This window comes from Bombina bombina, chromosome 8, assembly GCF_027579735.1.
Source record: "Bombina bombina isolate aBomBom1 chromosome 8, aBomBom1.pri, whole genome shotgun sequence".
Classification (NCBI taxonomy): domain Eukaryota; kingdom Metazoa; phylum Chordata; class Amphibia; order Anura; family Bombinatoridae; genus Bombina; species Bombina bombina.
The window spans coordinates 80226202-80246618 of record NC_069506.1 but is presented as its reverse complement, the minus strand read 5'-3'; positions in this window follow the sequence as shown (position 1 = coordinate 80246618).

The following is a 20417-nucleotide window of genomic DNA, read 5'->3' as shown; positions in this document are numbered from 1 at the left end:
ATTAAAAAGGAAAACAAAAATAGGATAGAATCATATGTCGAATAGGTTCAAAATCTTCCTCCTAAACCTGTGGATGAAATAAAATACAATAGTGCAATAACGTCTATATGCAATATTAAATAATCAGAAATGTGCTCACCAGTATGTCAACGCGTTTCGGCCCTCCTAGGCCTTTATCAAGACAGTACTGGTCTATGTGTCTCTGGGAGCTTTATAAGCTGATGACTTAGGTAATTGGCTCTAATTTGGCGCCAAAACTAAGGGTCTGCCCTTTCCTGTTTGGCCCAGTGTTACATGAGAAAGGAAGGTCTTCCTCTTCGTCTATTATTTTGTTATCTATAATTATTGTATTATTTTAAAATTGTTTGTGTCTAATAATGTTTTTATTTTATATACTTCTGTTTATTGGTGTCTCTTATCGCTTTAATTTAGCATATATCTAACAGTTTTTTCTTTTTCCTCCGTATTTGCCCCACTTCCGGATTGTTACTGGCTCTTCCGATTCCTTTGTCAGTAGTATTACATCCGGTTTCGCCCATGTTACTTCCGGTTTCGCTATTACCGGAAATCTAGATCTTTTCTCATCTGGTTATGTCAGTACTGGAAGTTAATCTATTTTGGGGCTTCGATTCAACTTGGGGATTAATTGTATAGTTTACATGACTATATTTATCAGGGTGGTGGTTCATCAACCTCCTTGTTGTATGTGTATGGGCTGGTGTTTAGCTGTTTTAGCGCATATTAAAACAGTTTGACCATATGTGTGTAAATAATATAAATATAAATATAAATAAGAGTTTGGAGCATTTAAAACATATAAAACAAGGTGTTTAAAAATTTAGAGATGTATAAAACTGAGTTACACGTCTCAATAGGTATATAAGATGTTTAAACTAACTTAAAATATATATCACAAGTCGCAGTGGAAAATCATGATGCATGAGAGTACATACGGTAAAAATAAGCTATATGAAGGAGAACGTATCCACGCCTTTTTAGCTTCTTAGCACTCACTTCATCACACACCTTCTTATTGTACTATTATGTCCCTATAAAGTATCAATGTAACATTTTTCTATAGAAGCAGATAGCACAAGTACCAATATAAAGATCACTATTAAAGTAGCAGTTTAGCATTGTTACATGGGAAATTACATACAAGGAGGAAACTGTACCATTCCACAAGTTTGCTGAAGCATTTGCTTAGAGAACAACTTTAATTGCCTGTAAGGGAATTCAAATATCTAGCATGGAAAATCAAAAAGAAGACTGAATGTCAAAGCTTCTGATTAGTGGGAAGTTTCCTTCTCCTACAGACACTGTCCTTACCTCGTACGACTGAGGTCATACTTGGTAAGTGCACTGCTTATATAGGAGTTAGGCATAAGACAGCATTTGGCCAACAGTCAGCTTTTTATTATAAATAAAATGAAAAAAAAAAACATCAGTTGTACAAATATTGCTTAGGACACTGTATTGCTCTTAGTTGTTCCATAATACTCTCTTGCAGTATATATATATATATATGCGGCTAGCTTTAGGTGTAACATGATATCGGTTTAGCGCACAGTTAGTAATCCTAAAGCATGTTACTAAAATATTAAATATAAAATATTAAAAATATAAAGACAAATATTCTAAATAATCCATATATATATGTATTTCTATATATATACACAGTATATATTTATTTATATATATATATATATGTATAGCATATGTCCGCACTCACTGGAATACAATGCTATATACATCCAGTGAGTACTTATATATGGATTTTTATTTTAATGCACTCACTGGAATACAATGCTATATACATCCAGTGAGTACTTATATATGGATTTTTATTTTAAAGCAATGGATGAAGCCATTCCGATGAGAGTGTGATTTTATACATATACATATATATATATATATATATATATATATATATATATATATATATATATATATATATATACACAGTATATATATTATATAAACATTATTTGCTTGACATACCACTGAACTAAAATATTTATATGTATCTATCTACACAAACACACACATATATATATATATATATATATATATATATATATATATATATATATATATATATATATATATATATATGTTTTAAGAAAAATATATGGAAAAACAAGGATAACATATTTAGAAAAGATACATGTTTATATCTGTGTAGGAATTAGCTGGGGAATAATGGGAAATGAAGAGGAGAAAAAGAGGAAGAGTGGGTGGATACACATGGGATTCATTGGAAAGAAGTGGATTATCAGAGATAGGATGAAGGAGAAGATCAGAAATATAGAACAAACAATGAACAGTTGGATGTTTGTGTCTATCTTTAAAACAGATTTTTATTTAATTTATAATAAAGGCAACAATTAAATGTATTAGCTCTGTTTTGCAATCGCTGTGAAATGAGGTTCTAGATTGGAATCCAGTTTGTTATTTAGATTATTTTTAGGCTTGAAGCAATTCAAAATTCAGGCATTAAAGGGATAGTCTGATCAAAATTAAATTTTCATGATTAAGATAGAGCAGGCAATTTTAAGCAACTTTCTAATATACTTCTATTATCAATTTGTCTTCATTCTCCTGGTATCTTTATTTGAAAAAGCAAGAATGTTAGCTTTAGGAGCCAGCCCATTTTTGGTTCAGCACCCTGGGTAGCGCTTGCTGATTGGTGGCTAAATTTAGACACCAATCAGCAAGTGCTACCCAGGTGGGATTTGTCAGGTGGGAGGATAATCTATAGACTAAAGCTAAAATTAACCCTACAAGCTACCTAATTAACCCCATTCATTGCTGGGCATAATACAAGAGTGGTGCGCAGCTGCATTTAGCAGCCTTCTAATTACCAAAAAGCAATGGCAAAACCATATCTGTCTGCTATTTCTGAACAAAGGGGATCCCAGAGAAGCATTTACAACCATTTGTGCCATAATTGCACAAGCTTTTTGTAAATAATATCAGTGAGAAACCTAAAGTTTGTGAAAAAGTTAACGATTTTATTTATTGGAACGCATTTGGTGGTGAAATGGTTACATGAAATATACTAAAATGGGCATAGATCAATACTTTGGGTTGTCTACTAAAAATAAATATATATTCAGGGATTCCTGACAGATATCAGTGTTACAATGTAATTTTTTTACTAATTTTGAAACAAAAATGGTTTGGAAATAGCAAAGTGCTACTTGTACTTATTGCCCTATAACTTGCAAAAAAGCAAAGAACATGTAAACATTGGGTATTTCTAAACTCAGGACAAAATTTGGAAACTATTTAGCATTGGCATTTTTTGTGGTTGTAGATGTGTAACAGATTTTGGGGGTCAAAGTTAGTTTTTTTTTTTTAATTTTTTCATCATATTTCTTCTACAAGATACGACGAGTCCACGGATTTCATCCTTACTTGTGGGATATTATCCTCCTGCTAACAGGAAGTGGCAAAGAGCACCACAGCAGAGCTGTATATATAGCCCCTCCCTTCCCCTCCACCTCCAGTCATTCTCTTTGCCTATGCTAGTAATAGGAAGAGGTAAAGTGAAAGAGGTGTTAAAATGATAGTTTTTAGTTTCTTCAATCAAGTAGTTTTTTATTTTAAATGGTACCGGTGAGTACTATTTTCCTCAGAAAGCATATAGAAAAAGATTTCTGTCCTGAGGTTGATGATCTTAGCAGATGTCACTAAGATCCATGTTGGTTCCCACAGAGTTGCTGAGGAGTACTAGATAAATCTTCAGTGTGGGGAGACTGTGATATATCAGAACTGGCTGACATATTTCTTAAATAGGGAAGGGGTAAGCAGTAATCCTATAAGACATAGAAAGGGTATTACTGAAATCCTGTGTATTTTTCTTTTATCAGGGCTAAATGCAGCAAAGAAATTATGGCAGCATGGTTAAGACACTGGGGCAGCCTAACGGTTTTTATTGCAAAAAGGTTATATGGCTGGTTGTTGTACGTTGTGCTGGGGGTTCACATGACTATTATCATATATATTATGGATGCTAATCCACATGGCGGTTTCTAAACCACTTTATATTCGGTTGTTTAGGCTGAGAGTACATCGTACATGATGGGCGGGGCCTAATTTTCGCGCCTCTAATGCGCAGTTCATTTTGTCTAGAAGGCAGCAGGCTTCAGCTCCGGGTGGGCCCAGACTGAGTGATTGTCTACCGGAGTGCTATTGAATCGTTTGGTAGGTGCAGGGGTTTGTCTAAGTTTTTTCCTTAACGGTTTTGTGTTAATTTACTCGTTTAGGAGGTTTATTTTGCCCCTTGCTTGTGGTGCAATATCCGAATTCAACATAGGATATACGTAATTTAAATTGAACGTTTGTTAACAAATTTAAGCAGATTTGGAAAAAAAGTGTGCGCTTTATTTCTTAAAGGTGCAGTACTCGTTTTTTCTGAAATTGTTTTTCATCAATAATAAAACGACTTTTGTGGTTATTACAAGCCTGTTCAACATGTCTGACATTGAGGAAAGTCAGTGTTCTATGTGTTTAGAAGCCATTGTGGAACCCCCTTTACATTGTGTCCTTCTTGTACTGAAACGGCCTTACACTGTAAAGAACATATTTTAGGTAGTGAAAGTGTGTCTAAGGATGATTCTCAGTCTGAAGAGAATCAGGATATGCCATCCAATTCTCCCCAAGTGTCACAACCTTTAACGCCCACTCAAGTGACGCCAAGTACTTTGAGTGCGTCTAATTCTTTTACTCTGCAAGATATGGCTGCAGTTATGCCAACTATCCTTACAGAGGTATTATCCAAACTGCCAGTTTTACAGGGTAAACGCAGTAGGCCAGGTATTAATGTAAATACTGAACCCTCTGATGCTTTATTAGCCATTTCCGATGTACCCTCACAGTGTTCTGATTTGGGGGTCAGGGAATTGCTGTCTGAGGGAGAAATTTCAGACTCAGGGAATGTAATTAACTCAGACAGATTCGGACGTTATGTCCTTTAAAATTTAAGCTTGAACACCTCTGCCTGTTACTTAGGGAGGTTTTAGCAACTCTGGATGATTGTGACCCTATTGTAATACCACCAGAGAAATTGTGTAAGATGGATAAATATCTAGAAGTACCTACTTACACTGATGTTTTTCCGGTTCCTAAACGAATTTCAGAAATTATAAAAAAGGAATGGGATAGACCAGGTATACCGTTTTCTCCCCCTCCTAATTTTAAGAAAATGTTTCCCATATCAGACACCATTCGGGACTCGTGGCAAACGATCCCTAAGGTAGAGGGAGCAATATCTACCCTGGCTAAGCGTACAACTATACCCATTGAGGACAGTTGTGCTTTCAAAGACCCTATGGATAAAAAATTAGAGGGTCTTTATTTATTAATAAGGTTTTTCTTTTACAACCTACAGCTTGCATTGTTCCAGTAACTACTGCTGCAGCTTTTTGGTTTGAGGCTCTGGAAGGGTCTCTTAAGGTTGAGACCCCGTTAGATGACATTTTAGATAGAATTAAGGCTCTCAAGCTAGCCAATTCTTTTATTACTGATGCCGCTTTTCAAATTGCTAAATTAGCTGCGAAAAATGCAGGATTTGCTATTCTAGCGCGTAGAGCGTTGTGGCTCAAATCTTGGTCTGCTGATGTGTCATCAAAAACTAAGCTTTTAGCTATTCCATTTAAAGGTAAGACCCTTTTTAGGCCTGAATTGAAGGAAATCATTTCTGACATTACAGGAGGTTAAGGCCATGCCCTACCTCAGGATAAGTTAGTTAAGATGAGGGGTAAACAAAATAATTTTCGTTCCTTTCGGAATTTTAAAGGAGGACCCTCTGCTTCCTCTTCTTCCACAAAGCAGGAAGGGAATTTTACCCAATCTAAGTCAGTCTGGAGACCTAACCAGAACTGGAATAAAGGTAAACAATCCAAGATGCCCGCTGCTGCTACTAAGACAGCATGAAGGGGAGGCCCCCGATCCGGGACCGGATCTAGTAGGGGGCAGACTCTCTTTCTTTGCCCAGGCTTGGGCAAGAGATGTTCAGGACCCCTGGGCGCTGGAAATAGTGACCCACGGTTATCAGTGGGAATTCAAGGATTTTCTCCCAAGAGGGAGATCTCATCTTTCAAGATTATCTGCAGACCAGATAAAAAGAAAGGTGTTCTTATGCTGTGTAAAAGACCCTTTTACTATGGGAGTAATTTGTCCCGTTCCAAGACCGGAGCAGGGACAGGGATTTTACTCAAACCTATTTGTGGTTCCCAAAAAAGAGGGAACTTTCAGACCCATTTTAGACCTCAAGTGTCTAAACAAGTTTCTCAGAGTCCCATCGTTCAAAATGGAGACTATTCAAACAATCTTACCAATGATCCAAGAGGGTCAATATATGACTACCGTGGACTTGAAAGATGCTTACCTTCATATTCCTATCCACAAGGATCATCATCAGTTTCTAAGGTTTGCCTTCCTGGACAAACATTATCAGTTTGTGGGTCTTCCTTTCGGGTTGGCCACAGCACCCAGAATCTTCACAAAGGTTCTAGGGTCTCTTCTGGCGGTTCTCAGACCACGAGGCATAGCAGTGGTGCCTTATCTGGATGATATTCTAATCCAGGCGTACGCGTATCAACTGACAAAATCTCACATGGACACAGTGTTGTCTTTCCTGAGAACTCACAGTTGGAAGGTGAACATAGAAAAGAGTTCACTAGTTCCACAGACAAGGGTTCCTTTCTTGGGAACTCTGATAGACTCGGTAGCCATGAAAATATTTCTGACGGAAGGCAGAAAATCAAAGATTCTAAATACTTGCCGAGCACTTCAGTCCATTCCTCGGCCATCAGTGGCTCAGTTTATGGAGGTAATTGGATTAATGGTAGCGGCAATGGACATCATTCCGTTTGCTCGCTTTCATCTAAGACCACTGCAGCTGTGCATGCCCGGACAGTGGAATGGGGATTATGCAGATTTATCTCCTCTGATAAATCTAGATCAAGAAACCAGAGACTCTCTTTTTTGGTGGTTGTCGCCAGATCATCTGTCCCAGGGGACTTGTTTCCGCAGACCCTTGTGGGTGATAGTGACAACGGGCGCCAGCCTTCTGGGCTGGGGTGCAGTCTGAAATTCCCTGAAGGCTCAGGGTGTTTGGACTCAGGTGGAGTCTCTACTTCCAATCAATATTCTGGAACTGAGAGCAATATTCAATGTGCTTCAGGCATGGCCTCAGTTAGCTTCCGCCAAATTCATCAGATTCCAGTCGGACAACATCACGACTGTGGCATATATCAATCATCAGGGGGGAACAAGGAGTTCCTTAGCGATGATAGAAGTATCCAAGATAATCCGATGGGCAGAGGCCCACTTTTGTCATCTGTCAGCAATCTACATCCCAGGAGTAGAGAACTGGGAAGCAGATTTTCTAAGTCGACAGACCTTTCATCCGGGGGAGTGGGAACTCCACCCGGAGGTGTTTGCCTCACTGATTCTCTGATGGGGCAGAATTGGATCTGATGGCATCCCGACAGAATGCCAAGCTTCCAAGATACGGATCCAGGTCGAGGGATCCTCAGGCCGAACTGATAGATGCCTGATAGGATGTGTTTCCACCATTTCCTCTCCTTCCACGTGTGATTGCTCTATTCAAATATGTCACACATATGCAATTCACCGTTATTGTATACTACTGTCCCTTTAAGATTCTAATACAAATTCCTTTAAATACCTCCCTCAACCTTATGTCAGTGCTTGGTATTGATTCTCAGTCCACCCAAGCTCCACCCAAACCTCCCAACCTGTTTGGTGATCACTCAGTTCGGATACTGACAGCCTGTGCCTTCCTAACTCCACACAGACCTACTTCGCTAATCCGGAACTTGGCCTCTGTGACGTCACACGCCGTACTCAGCCGCCACAAGCCAGCTCTCACTGCTCTCACCGCTGACACCGCTGCTGCGGTTTACTCTCTACTACAGCCCGTTAAAGGTACCATTACTAAGAGGATCTCTCATAAGTTTTTGTCAATCTGTTTTTAGTGCTAATTCCTTATGAAAGTACCTGTTCCTATTTTTTCTGACACTTTGTTTTGCCTGACCCTCCGCTGATTTTGTTACCTTACTTTTTGGCCATTAATGTCCATTTTGCGCATATATATATTGTTTTTTCATATTTTCTACCAGTGATTACAAGGAAGCAAGATACACTGCTGAAACCCTTATTTTATACTTGCTGCGTCAGCCATAGTTCATTCTGCTGCAACTTGCATATCATATAACAAAACTGCTTCATGTGTGTGTGCTGGGACTTTACTTGTTACACCGGGGTAATGCTCATGTAATTTCCTGCTACATACTTAGCAACAACCTATCAAATTTTATATATCAGCAGCTGTGGTCCAACTTCTATTTTTTTGTCTTCTTTCCAGACATTACAGAAATACCAAGCCATTTATAAAATGGACCCAACTGATATGTCAGCTCATATGCAAACATTAAGCACTAAAGTAGATATGTTAACTGAAGGGCTCACAGCACTCAAATTAGAGAATGATAATTTAAAAACATACATAAAGGAGGTAGTGGATAGAAAACCCCCTCCCCAGGAACCCCAAATTAGTGCTCCTGAACCTTTTACAGGTGATAGAAAAACTTTCAGGGAATTTAAGAACTCATGTTATCTGTTGTTCACCCTCAAACCATATACCTATCCTAATGATAGGATAAAGGTTATGACCACCATATCTTACTTAAGAGCAGAGCCCAGAGCATGGGCAAACACTTTTTGGAGCATAACGATGAGATCCTTAATTCCTTAGACTCCTTTTTCTCTGCCCTTGCACAAATTTATGATGACCCCTTTAAACAACAGACGGCAGAAACAGCTATGAGGTCTCTAAAGCAGAGGAAAAGAGAGGTTGAGGAATATATCTCCGAATTTAAAAGATGGGCTCCTGACACCCAATGGAACAACTTGTCTCTGCGAAACCAATTTCGCCTAGGGTTGTCAGAAGCCATTAAGGATGAACTATCACGTACCCAAATACCCCCTACTCTTGAACAACTAATAGATCTCAGTATTTGCATAGATAGGAGGCTTAGGGAAAGACATCATGAAAGAAGTAGTCACGACACACCCTATAGGCAAAAAACCATATCAACTCCACCCACAACACATTCAAAACCCCCAGCTGAACCTATGGATATTGCTTTCCTACGAGGTCCTCTGAGCTCCCAGGAAAAATTAAGGCGTCGCACAAATAATCTGTGCATGTACTGCGCATCAGAAGACCATGGGGTCAGAGACTGTCCCAACTTAACCCGTCAAAGAAAGGGTAAGTTGCTTACTCCCACTTCCTCAATAAAAAGCATTCTCAAATCTGCTCATTACTGTAAAATTCCTCTTGTCTTACAGTGGGACCAAACTCGGGTGACACTTCAAGGGATCATTGACTCCGGTGCCTCTCTCTCTTACATTGACGGTTCTTTCTGTAAAATAAATAATATACCCTTGCATAAAAAACTGTCTCCTGTCTACTTAAGGGGGATTGATGGTAAGGTTCTCTCCACTGGTCCAGTTACCTTCGAAACCATTCCCATCTTAATGTCAACAGAATGCCATCACAGGGAGTATATTAAATTTGACGTTATTACCTCTCCTGATTTTCCTTTGATATTAGGGTTACAGTGGCTTCGGCAACATGATCCCTTGATATCATGGTCCTCACTCTCCTTACATTTTAACTCTGAGTACTGCAAAACTACCTGTTACCCACATCTACTTCTACAAAACACCTCAGAGAGTTTACAGTCAAATGTACCTATGGAATATGCAGAGTTCAAAGATGTATTTAGTAAAACCCAATCTGAAACTCTTCCTCCACACAGGCCATATGACTGCCCCATAGATTTACTACCTGGAGCAGTCATACCATGTGGTCACATATTCCCTCTCTCCAAACCGGAATTACTACACCTCAGATCCTACATCGACGAAAACTTGAAGAAAGGCTTCATCAGGCCATCAACCTCCCCTGCTGCAGCAGGTATCTTTTTTGTAAAGAATAAGGACGGTTCCTTAAGACCTATAGTGGATTATAGGCAGTTAAATAAAATAACCATAAAAAACCGTTACCCCTTACCGCTGATTTCGGAACTAATTGAGCGGTTGGTAGGCTCTAAGATCTTCACCAAGTTAGATCTTAGGGGCGCGTACAACTTGATCAGGATGCAGGCAGGAGACGAATGGCTGACTGCTTTTCGTACCCGTTATGGGTTATACGAATATGTAGTTATGCCATTCGGTCTCTGCAATGCCCCTGCCACCTTCCAGCACCTGATCAATGACATCTTCAAGGATGTGCTAGACACCTACGTCGTTATCTACTTGGACGACATTTTAATTTTCTCAAAAACCCTCGCTGAGCACAAGATGCATGTCCGTCAGGTTCTTACACGTCTACGAAACAATTCATTATTTGTGAAGGCCGAAAAATGTACGTTCCACGTAAACAGTATTCCTTTCCTGGGCTACATTATATCTGATATGGGAATACGCATGGACGAAAATAAGATCAAAACAGTATTAGAGTGGCCTGTTCCCACAACCAGAAAACAAGTTCAAAGTTTTCTTGGTTTCGCCAACTTTTACAGAAAATTTATTAAGAACTATTCTACTCTGGCAAAACCACTCACTGATCTCACAAAACAAAATATCAAATTTGTCTGGTCCAACACCGCCCAAGAAGCTTTCGACAAACTGAAGACAACTTTCACATCTGCTCCTATCCTTAGGTATCCTAACACCGAACTCCCATTCACCCTTGAAGTAGATGCCTCAGACTTCGCTCTTGGAGCCATCCTGTCGCAAAGAGAGTCTCACCAACAACCACTGCACCCAGTAGCTTACTACTCTAGGTCCTTGACCTCTGCAGAAAGACATTACCCAGTGGGTGAGAAGGAGCTCCTTGCCATAAAGGCTGCTTTCGAACAATGGAGACACCTACTTGAAGGAGCCTCAACACCTACCATTGTATACACTGACCACAGGAATCTACAGTTTCTTAAATCCACTAGAACGCTTTCTGCCCGCCAAGTCCGCTGGAATCTCTTCCTATCACGCTTCAACTTCCTCATCACTTACAGACCTGCGAGCAAAAATGGCAAAGCAGATGCTCTCTCTCGGATACCACACACATTGGTGGATCATACCTTTAACCGGCACGTTATCCCAGAAAATAACTTCCTTCTCTTCTTGATAGATTCCCTACCACTTCTTCGGTCCGAACAAATCAAAGACCCATTAAAACCTCTACATCTCTTACGAAAGAATAACGACGGTGTTTATTGCCACAACCAGAAGTTTTACGTTCCCCCTTCTCTACGTGACCAACTTCTACGCTCTGCACATGACTCACCTCTCGGTGGACATTGTGGGTTGCAAAAAACGAAAGAACTCTTACAGAGGTCATATTGGTGGCCTACCATCCTTCCTGATGTCACTCAGTTCATAAACACCTGTCGAGCCTGTACCATCTCGAAAAGAAGTAAGAGGCCTCCCTTCGGACTCCTGCTTACCACACCTACTCCTGATAAACCCTGGCAAGAAATCGCTTTGGACTATATAGTAGATCTTCCAAAATCAGACAAAAACACAACTATACTTGTTGTAGTAGATCTGTTTAGTAAAATGATCCACTTGATACCTTATCACAAGCTCCCAACTGCTGCTGAGACCATCCATTTATTGCTTGTGAATGTCATTAAACTACATGGACTTCCTAGTAAAATATTAACTGACCGTGGGTCTCAGTTCACTAGCTCTTTATGGTCTGCTTTTTGTAAACAGTTCTCCATTGACAAATCCCTGTCCTCTTCATATCATCCTCAGACAAACGGACAGACAGAGAGGTGCAACCAATGGGTGGAGCAGTTCCTACGAACTTTTTGTCATAATAACCAACATTCTTGGTCCCAACAGTTACACTTTGCTGAATTCGTCTTCAACAATACTATACACTCAACCACTAAACAGACACCCTTCTATACCAATTATGGTTTTCATCCAAAATTCCAATATCTTCCAGACTTAGCCGCAACCCATCCTCACATATCAGACCTAACCTCCACCATGGACTCAAATTTCTCTACTGTGAAACATGCCATTGAAGACGCAAAACTCATACAGAAAAGATACTATGACTTACGCCGTACACCTCCACCTGCATACTCTGTTGGAGATCTCGTATGGCTCTCCACCAAGAATCTTCGATTATCCACACCATCTAGGAAACTCTCACCACTCTTCATAGGACCTTTTCCTATACAAAAGATCATAAATTGTAACGCAGTTCGCCTCACTCTGCCAACCAGCTTAAAAATACATCCTACCTTCCACGTCTCTCTTTTAAAACCCTACCGCCATGTTCGTGACCGTGGCTTAGATGCCACTTTGCCTTCTGTATCTGTGGACCCTAACCTGGAATATGAGGTTGAGGATATTTTGGACAGCAGACTATCGAGGGGTGTGTTGCAATATCTTATTAAATGGAAAAACTACCCTTTGGAACATAACTCTTGGGAACCTTCTTCTAACATCTCCGCACCCAGACTGATATCCCGATTCCATCAGAGGTTTCCTGATCGGCCTCGATCTTTAGCTTCGGTGCCGCTCCTTGGAGGGGGTATCCTGTCACACATATGCAATTCACCGTTATTGTATACTACTGTCCCTTTAAGATTCTAATACAAATTCCTTTAAATACCTCCCTCAACCTTATGTCAGTGCTTGGTATTGATTCTCAGTCCACCCAAGCTCCACCCAAACCTCCCAACCTGTTTGGTGATCACTCAGTTCGGATACTGACAGCCTGTGCCTTCCTAACTCCACACAGACCTACTTCGCTAATCCGGAACTTGGCCTCTGTGACGTCACACGCCGTACTCAGCCGCCACAAGCCAGCTCTCACTGCTCTCACCGCTGACACCGCTGCTGCGGTTTACTCTCTACTACAGCCCGTTAAAGGTACCATTACTAAGAGGATCTCTCATAAGTTTTTGTCAATCTGTTTTTAGTGCTAATTCCTTATGAAAGTACCTGTTCCTATTTTTTCTGACACTTTGTTTTGCCTGACCCTCCGCTGATTTTGTTACCTTACTTTTTGGCCATTAATGTCCATTTTGCGCATATATATATTGTTTTTTCATATTTTCTACCAGTGATTACAAGGAAGCAAGATACACTGCTGAAACCCTTATTTTATACTTGCTGCATCAGCCATAGTTCATTCTGCTGCAACTTGCATATCATATAACAAAACTGCTTCATGTGTGTGTGCTGGGACTTTACTTGTTACACCGGGGTAATGCTCATGTAATTTCCTGCTACATACTTAGCAACAACCTATCAAATTTTATATATCAGCAGCTGTGGTCCAACTTCTATTTTTTTGTCTTCTTTCCAGACATTACAAAATAGGAGAGAGCTTCAGTGATCCTGATAGTTCCTGCGTGGCCACGCAGGACTTGGTATGCGGATCTAGTGGACATGTCCTCTCTGCCACCGTGGAAACTTCCTTTGAGACAGGACCTTCTCATTCCATGTCCTTTCCAACATCCAAATATAATTTCTCTGCAGCTGACTGCGTGGAGATTGAATGCTTGATTTTATCTAAGCGAGGATTCTCTGATTCGATCATCAATACTTTGATACAGGCTAGAAAGCCTGTCACTAGAGAAATCTATCATAAGAAATGACGTAAATATCTTTATTGGTGTGAATCCAAGGGTTACTCATGGAGTAAGTTAGGATTCCCAGGATTCTGTCTTTTCTCCAAGAAGGATTGGAGAAAGTGTTATCAGCTAGTTCTTTAAAGGGACAAATTTCTGCTTTGTCCATTTTGTTTCACAAACGTTTGGCAGATGTGCTAGATGTTCAGTCTTTTTGTCAGGCTCTATCTAGAATTAAGCCTGTATTTAGACCATTTACTCCTCCCTGGAGTTTAAATTTAGTTCTTCGAGTTCTTCAAGGGGTTCTGTTTGAACCCATGCATTCCATAGATATTAAATTGTTATCTTGGAAAGTTCTGTTTTTGGTTGCTATTTCTTCTGCTCGAAGAGTTTCTGAGCTTTCAGTGTTACAGTGTGATTCGCCTTATCTCATATTTCATTTTGATAAGGTGGTTTTACGTACCAAACCTGGTTTTCTTCCTAAGGTTGTTTTAAATAAGAATATTAATCAGGAAATTGTTGTTCCTTCCTTGTATCCTAATCCTTCTTCTAAGAAGGAGCGTCTGATACATAACCTGGATGTGGTCCGTGCCTTAAAGTTCTACTTACAGGCAACTATGGATTTCTGTCAATCATCTTCATTATTCATTGCTTATTCTGGAAAGCGTAGGGGTCAGAAAGCTACGGCTACCTCTCTTTCTTTTTGGCTGAGGAGTATCATCCACCTGGCATATGAGAGTGCTGGACAGCAGCCTCCTGAAAGAATTACGGCTCATTCTACTAGGGCTGTGGCTTCCACATGGGCCTTTAAAAATTATGCATCTGTTGAACAGATTTGTAAGGCTGCGACTTGGTCGTCACTTCATACTTTTTCCAAATTTTCCAAATTTGATACTTTTGCTTCTTCTGAGGCTGTTTTTGGGAGAAAAGTTTTTTAAGCAGTGATGCCTTCTGTTTAGGTCTCTGTCTTGTCCCTCCCTTTCATCCGTGTCCTGTTGCTTTGGTATTGTATGCCACAAGTAAGGATGAAATCCGTGGACTCGTCGTATCTTGTAGAAGAAAAGGAAATTTATGTTAACCTGATAAATTGATTTCTTCTATGATACGAAGAGTCCACGGCCCTCCCTGTCAATTTAAGACAGATTATATTTTTTATTATTTACAACTTCAGTCACCTCTGCACCTTTTAGTTTTTCCTTTCTCTTCCTATAACCTTCGGTCGAATGACTGGAGGTGGAGGAGAAGGGAGGAGCTATATATACAGCTCTGCTGTGGTGCTCTTTGTCACTTCCTGTTAGCAGGAGGATAATATCCCACAAGTAAGGATGAAATCCGTGGACTCGTCGTATCGTAGAAGAAATCAATTTATCAGGTAAGCATAAATTTCCTTTTTATAATTTTGTTTATAGTAAATTATATGATATGATGAAAATAATGGTATCTTTGGAAAGTCCATTTAATGCCATGAAAAACAGTATATAATATGTGTGGGTACAGTAAATTAGTAAGAGTAAAATTAAAGCTAAACACAAACACCGCAGAAATGTAAAAACAGCCCTGGTCCCTAACGGTAAGAAAATTGAAAAATGATCTGGTCACTAAGGGGTTAAAGGGTAAGTGAAATTATAATTAAACTTCCATGATTAAAATAGAGCATGCCATTTTAAACAACTCTTTAATTTACTTCTATTATTTAATATACGTTGTTCTTTTGGTATTGTTTGTTGAAAAGCACACCTAGGCAGGTTTAGGATCAGCAATGATGGGAGCTACTTGATGATTGCTAACCACACATCTTTGTCCTTTGTCATTGGTTCACCTGATGTGTTCAGCTAGCTCCCATTAGTTCACTGCTGCTACAAACAATGAGGATACCAAGAGGACAAAGCAATTTTGATAATAGAAGTAAATTGGAAAGTTGTTTAAATTTGTATGCTCTGTCTGAATCCTGAAAGACAAATTTGCTTTAATTCCCAAAAAAGAATCACTCCAGAATACCTGAGGAATGGCACGGAAAGAAGGTCCATTAAATCTCTATTTTTTTTTTAATACATAGGAGATGTAACACAACTTTTTCTTATTATAGTGGATTGAGCCAAGCAGGGTGCAGCTGGAATTCAGCATAGGAAAAATCAGATATGCATGCTCATTACAATAAAAAATGAGACTTAAAGGGACACTCAAGTCAAAATTAAACTCTCATGATTCAGATACAGCATGCTATTTTAAACAACTTTCCAATTTACTTCCATTAACAAAATGTGCACAGTCTTTTTATATTTACACTTTTTGAAACACCAACTCCTACTGAGCATGTGCAAGAATTCACAGACTATACGTATATGCATTTGTGATTGGCTGATGGCTGTCACATTATACAGGGGGAGTGGAAATAGACATAACTTTGCAATTTATTTAACAAACATCTACTACTCATTTGAAGTTCAGACTAAGTGCTATTGCATTGTCTTCTTATCATGCATTTATTGATTATGCAAATCTACTGTGTTGACTGGTCCTTTAAAGGACCAGTAAATACAGTAGATTTAACATAATTAGCATAATGAACAAATGCATGATAAAAAGACAAGGCAATAGCACTTAGGGGCCGATTTATGTAAGTGAGGACGGACATGATACGATGTAGCATATCATGTCCGCCACACATCGATAAATGCTGACAGCATACACTGTCGGCATCTATCATTGCACAAGCAATTCTGGTGAATTGCAAGTGCAATGCCGCCCCCTGCCGATTTGTGGCTGCTAGCAGGGGGTGTCAATCAACCCGATCGTATAGGATTGGGCGGATTGATGTCCGCAGTCTCAGAGCAGGCGGACAAGTTATGGAGCGCGGAAACAGGGGCATCAAGCTCAATTCGGAGCTTAATAATTCATCCCCTTAGTCTGAACTTCAAATGAGTAGTAGATTTTTTTCTGACAAATTTCAAAGTTATGTCTATTTCACCCCTGTATCATGTGACAGCCATGAGCCAATCACAAATGCATATACATATATTCTGTGAATTCTTGCACATGCTCAGTAGGAGCTGGTGACTCAAAAAGTGTAAATATAAAGAGACTGTGCACATTTAGTTAATAAAAGTAAATTGGAAAGTTGTTTAAAATTGCCTGCTCTATCTGAATCATGAAAGTTTAATTTCACTTGAGTGTTCCTTTAATATCTTTAAGGGACATTTTACACTATATTTTTCTTTGCATAAATGTTTAGTAGATGATCCATTTATATAGCCCATAAGGTGTGTTTTTGTAGAAATCTATAGTTTTGCTTATTTTTAAATAACATTGTGCTGATTTTCAGACTCCCTAACCAAGCCCAAAGTTTTAGATGTATACTGATGTCTACATACTTCAGACTGCTTCTGTTTTTTCATATGCAGGGGAGGGGGGAGGTTCTGTTATCAGCCCCTTTCAGTGGGTGTCTCAGGCTTATCTCATTAATAGATATGTGCAATTCATTTCGGATTGATTCGGAAATTCGGAAAATTCTGCAAATTCGGAGATTCGGATCGAACCGAATATCTGAATTAAAATACTGCTGAATTTACCGAATAAATCCGAATTAGTTCGGATTTATTCGGTAAATTCGGATGGCCATGGATTACACTAGTATTGTACAGTATATTAGGTTATATCACTCTGCTATGGGTTACACCTAATATACAGTACATAATACTAGTCTAATATACAGCACACATACCGAAATTCCGAATTTCTGAACCGAACCGAATCAAACCGAATCCAGACTAATTTTTTCGAATCCGAATGAATCCGAAACGAATCCGAAACAAATTAATTCAAAGTTTTCCGAATTCAAATTGATCCAAAACGAAATTCGAAAAACTCTGAATTGATCCAAATCAAAATGAATTTTTCGATCATGCACATATCTACTCATTAACAGTGTTAAATTGGGAGCTTCTAAGTAAGTTTTTAAAATATTTAACATTGGATTTTTATATCAGTATCTGTGCATATTCTGCTCCTTTAAACAATGTCACTGGTTATCAATAGTAAACTCTGTACACAACATATACACTCAAACCTAATTTCGTATACCCATCACATAAAAATTACCATGTGAATTACCTCACAGGAGTTGGTGTAAAGTAATATTTTGACAAATATGTTGTTGTGGGGATGTGCTTTTAAAAAAAAAATGTAATGTGTTTTGTAGAAATGTGCGATTTGTTTCGGATCGATTCAGAAATTCGTCCGAATTCGTTAAATTTGGAGATTCGGATCGATTCGAATTTTTGAATTAAAATAGTTCTGAATCTACCGAATAAATCCGAATTAGTTTGGATTTATTCGGTAGATTCGGATGGCCATGGATTACACTAGTATTGTACAGTATATTAGGTTATATCACTCTGCTATGGGTTACACCCAATATACAGTACATAATACTAGTCTAATACACAGCACATACCACCTAACACATACTGAAATTCCGAATTTCCGAACCGAATCGAACCGAATCCAGCCGAATTTATTCAAATCCGAATGAATCTGAAACAAATCCGAACCGAATTGATTCAAATTTTTCCGAATTCGAATCAATCCGAACCAAAATTTGAAAAAATCTGAATCGATCCGAATCAAATTTTTTCGCCATGCACATGTCTAGTGTTTTGTACAACATTTTATTCAAACTGTTAACCGGAGTTCTGAAGTCGCCTTCTAGGTGCTCGTTAAATTAAATTGCACAAATTGAACAAACACGTTTACTTTCAACTTGCAATACAAGCGCTACTTCCAATGGACGCAAATACCTGTGATAAACCACTTTTCGATTGCTCGCAACAATCAGAGTGCCACTAGTAATCTAGCCCTCTGTAATGCATTTACTTTACAATTACCCTTTCATATTGGTACGAGCTCTTTCTATAAATTATCCCAACTTGTGTTTTAGCCACTGTTCCCTTTAATGTGTTCACGTGTTCATGTGCAGCTTTCAGGGACTCAGGCAGTTAATCTCAGACAAGCGTGGGTGCAAAGCCCATAGGGAAAATTACAAAACAAAACTATTAACACAACACATAGAAAGATTGGAACTTTCTTGCAAGTACACAGCTAGATTAAAAGCAAAGGTTTTTATCCTCCAACATCAAGGTTTCTTCCTACATACGTCCCTAACCTACAGTCACACAATGCATGCCTTGCCCTTTGCAATTTCTTTAGACACACGTCACCAAAAACAAATCTGCAGCGCTTGTAACACTCTCAAATAATAATAGTAGAATGACCTTATATAAATATTGATGGTTAAAAACAATAGCTCCACAAAATCAGATATAAATGACAAACACAAATAAAAAGTCAGCAAACAAATGTGTTTTCCTCTTTTATATCCCACACTTCCCAAGATATTATAACCTCAAAGTGGTTCTCCTGGAGAGCAGCCAGTCAACCACTTAGGGGTTTACTTTTTCCTGTAGCTAGAAAGCTGCAGTACAAACAAAAATAAGACAGAACATCTCATATTCAAGGGGATTTATTGACACAAATAAAAAGAACATAAAAGATGTGAACTTATTTAAAGATAAAAACAAATGGCAAAAATGTATAATAATTAAAAATGATTAAACATACTGTAAAAAATAGATATCAAACAAAAGAAAAAGAGGGCACCCCAAGCGTGAAATATGTTCCCACAGCAAAAAACATAAAAAGGAGTAAAACAGTATATTCACAAACCAATATGCACTGGATGTGCAATAATAGCAGGCTGAACTTTTTAGCCGTCCAGTTGATTCACACACTCCGGTAACAGCAGGGCTTGTGTGCGATTCAATAGGCAGCAAGACTTGGAGCTGAAGCGAAGACTTGGCAAGTTTACGGGGTCTCTGACAGTGGACATCGGGACCACAAAGTGCGCTATTATAGAGAGAGGAAATACATACTTCTACCCCCAGTGAAATGCTTAATCAACAATGAGTTAAAATATAAAAACTTTAATAAAAACACTACGTGTTTCTCAGTATACACAACTGTTTCATCAGGTGATAAACATACTGTCACACCGCGCCACTCTAGCTGTTGCTAGGGGCACAGCGTCTCCTTCCCTGCTCATTGTCAGGGGCAGTGTCGGCTCATCACCCAAGTATTGGTGTTACTTTGTGTGCTCCTGGGTGTGACAGATCATTCTTTCTTGTGCCTCATATCGTTACTGAACCTGCCTGTCTGACTACTCTACTTGCCTTAACCCTTAAACTGCTGGATTAATTGCTGTTTCTGAACCCGCCTGTCTGACTACTCTACCTGCCTTAACCCTTAATCTGCTGGACTGATCTACTCTTGCCAAACCCTGCCTGCCTGACCATTCTAGTGGTGTGCCCTTGGACTGTTTTATTGTTGCCAAACCCTGTCTGCCTGACTATTCTAGTGGTTTATCCTAAGACTGCTTTGCTGTTGCCAGACCCTGCCTGCCTGACCATTCTAGCGGTTCATCCTTGGACTGCTCTGCTGTTGCCGCTGGGGATTGTCCTGCCTGTGGTGAGTGCCGCCTTCCTCATCTCATGAACTTTCTCTGCTCTGGGATATTCCCTATCATTCCGGCTTGACGCCGGGATAACATACTGGCCGAGTTTGTATCCCACGAGCGTTACACATACAAATCATAGATAAGTTTAAATATAAAAAAGACACAAAAAAGATATATCTCCAGACGTTCAGTGGGGTGGTATTGCAACTTAA